This window comes from Colobus angolensis, unplaced genomic scaffold, assembly GCF_000951035.1.
Source record: "Colobus angolensis palliatus isolate OR3802 unplaced genomic scaffold, Cang.pa_1.0 Scaffold114, whole genome shotgun sequence".
Taxonomy (NCBI): domain Eukaryota; kingdom Metazoa; phylum Chordata; class Mammalia; order Primates; family Cercopithecidae; genus Colobus; species Colobus angolensis.
The window spans coordinates 3,105,904-3,108,854 of NW_012112475.1; the positions used below are offsets into that span (position 1 = coordinate 3,105,904).

General features: G+C 49.4%; 1 protein-coding gene across 1 annotated transcript in view; it reads left to right on the top strand.

Annotated features, from left to right (window-relative positions):
• BCL2L1 (BCL2-like 1) overlaps positions 1–2,951 on the top strand; it is a 66,200-nt gene that overhangs the window by 28,466 nt on the left and 34,783 nt on the right. The window lies entirely within an intron of this gene.

The following is a 2,951-nucleotide window of genomic DNA, read 5'->3' on the forward strand; positions in this document are numbered from 1 at the left end:
GATGGTCTCGATCTCCTGACCTCGTGATCCGCCCGTCTCGGCCTCCCAAAGTGCTGGGATTACAGGCTTGAGCCACCGCGCCCGGCGCTTATTTTAATTTTTAGTAGAGACAAGGTCTCACTGTGTTGTCCAGGCTGGTCTTGAACTCCTGGGCTCAAGCAGTGCTCCCACCTTGACGTCCCAAAGTGCTGCGATTACAGGCGTTAGCCAGCAGTGCCTGGCCTCTAATGACACTTTATTCATGAGAATAAATGCCAAAATGTGTACAGTGCATGGGCAGACGACTGGAAGACCTCGGTAGGCCAGCAGTGGCAAGCACAGTCACCTAGAAATAAATGCCCCAGAGTTCACTGAACCTGGGTTTCAACTGCCCAGGCTTACTCCTTCTCAAAACCAGCCCTGTTCCAGCTTTGTGTCCCTGTGTGTGCATGGGTACATGCACAAGTAGATGACACAGTGGTGATGCTATGCACCCAGGACATTTCATAATAGGAAAGGATGTTGACCACTGCCATGGGGTACCAAAGGTCATCAGGGCTGAGAAAGCCAAGGACACGCAGGCAGCCTTGCTCCCCTTTGAGTCTGAGTCATTTCCTGAGGAATAGTAGTCATTCATTCATTTGTTCATTAACAAGTATTTATGGAGTTCCTGCCATATATCAGGGACTGAGCTAAAGGTTGGACATACAGTCTGAATAAACCAAAGTCCCTGTTCTCACCCAGTGGACATTCCAATGTGGGTGACAGATTCTAAGTAAATTAACATGTCAGGGCTAGGCATGGTGGCTCTTGCCTGTAATTCTAGCACTTTGGGAAGCTGAGGTGAGAGTATTGCTTGAGCCCAGGAGTTCGAGACCAACCTGGGCAACATAGTGACGCCCCACCTCTAAAAAATAAATAACATGTGAGGTAGTATTTAGTGCTATAGGAAAAAATAAAGCAGGGAAAAGGGATTAGGGATGGGAAAAGGAAGGGTAGGGTAGTTAGGAAGGCTTCTCTGATAAAATGACATTGGATGATCTGTGCAGATATTTGGGGGAATAGTGTTGTAGGCGTAGAGAACAGCAAGTCGTAAAATAAAAAACCAGGTGCAGGGACTCACGCCTGTAATCCCAACACTTTGGGAGGCCAAGGTGGGAGGATCACTTGATGCTGAGAGTTTGAGATCAGCCAGAGCGACAAAGCCAGAGTTTAGCTGGGCATCGTGGTGCATGTCTGTAGTCCTAGCTACTCCGGACACTGAGGCAGGAAGATGGCTTAAATCCAGGAGTTTGAGGCTGCAGTGAGCTATGATCCTGTCGCTCTACTCTAGTCTGGGTGACAGAGCAAGACCCTGTTTCAAAAAAATTAAAAAAGCAAGTACAGAAAAAGACTCTCCAACATATTAAAGTACAGCAAGATGGCCAGTGTGACAAGAGTAGAGTAAGCCAGTGGTAGGAATCAGGTCTGAGAGGTCACCAGGGGCCAAGTCTTGTAGGGCCACATGGGACCTTGCTTTAAGGGCAGTGGAAAGGCATGGAGGATTTTTAAGCAAAGAAGTGACAGGTTTTAGAAGGATCTCTCTGGTGTGGAGGACAAACTCTATGGGTAAGAGCGGGAGCAGGAAACCAGTGAGAAGCCAGGTGGGTGATAACAGCAGTTTATACCAGGGTGGAGAGGTGGTGGAAGTGGCAAGCAGTGGTCAGAGCTTGGATATAATTTGAAGGTTGGACCAACTGGATTTGCTGATGATTGCTGGATAAGAGATAAGAGAGAGAGAAGGGTCCAGGTTTTTGGCTTAAGAAACTAGAAAGTCCTTACTGCCATTTAATAAGGGGAAGATGCCTTGACTAATAGTGATTTCCTGTGAGGGCTGTGGAGTTGAACTGCCTGCATTCAAGTCCTAGTTTGCTTACTGTTTTGTTTTTGTTGTTGTTTTGAGATGAGGTCTCACTATGTTGCCTCATTGTCTCAAACTCCTGGGCTCAAGTGATCCTCCCGCCTCAATCTTCCTGGGATTATAGGTGCACCACCAGGCCCTGCTTACTGTTTGACTTTGGGTAAGTGTTTAACTTTACCAAGCCTTAGTTTCCTTCAATGTAAACCTACCGTCTAGATGATAGGCAGTTGGGTGCTGTGAAAACTAAATGGGGGTAATTTGTATGAAGGGGTTAGGACAATGCCTGGCATATGGTAAACCTTCAGTAAGAGTTAGCTCTAATCCTTATTACTATTGTTGGAAAGCAAGAAGTCCCAGGGCCTCAAGGTCCTCTGGAAAGCAGGCAGCAGGTCGCACTCCACCTCCACCTCCACCACCCCTTCAAGGAGCCCACCCTCCAAGAGGCAGCTCAGACACCATCTGTCCAGCAGAGAAAAGCCACAGAGAGACAGCTTTCGGGGAGCATTAGATAGATGAGCCCTTCCCAAGAAACTTAATCTCATTCTCAGCAGGTGCTAATCCCACCACCCTCCCTTGGTATCTGAGCCCAGCCCACCCACTTCCTTCCCCACCCCCATCCTGTGTCCTAGACCCTCTTCCCCTTCTCACCAGCTCCAAGCTGCCGCCAGCAAACTTCCTTACCAGATGGAGGGGCTCTGACAGGAGCCCACCACCCATCTGACTGGGCCCAGCCTCTCACACGTATCAGGTCACCAAGGGCTACAGGTGCCACCTGTCCAGAAGCCCCCCCTACAGGTGCCAGTTCCTGGGCGTGGTGCTCGATCCAGGCTGGAGCCAGCTGGAGCCAGGAACTCCCACTGTGCCCCAGCTGCTGCCTGCCCTCCCACCCACAGGCAGAGAAACAGGCTTAACCCTTCGGACACTGCGTATGTTAAGTTAGTGGTTACAGTTCTGGCTCAGAGTATTGCACTGTTTCAGTATACTTTTTTTTTTTTAAGAAATTTATCATAGGCCGGGCGCGGTGGCTCAAGCCTGTAATCCCAGCACTTTGGGAGGCCGAGACGGGCGGATC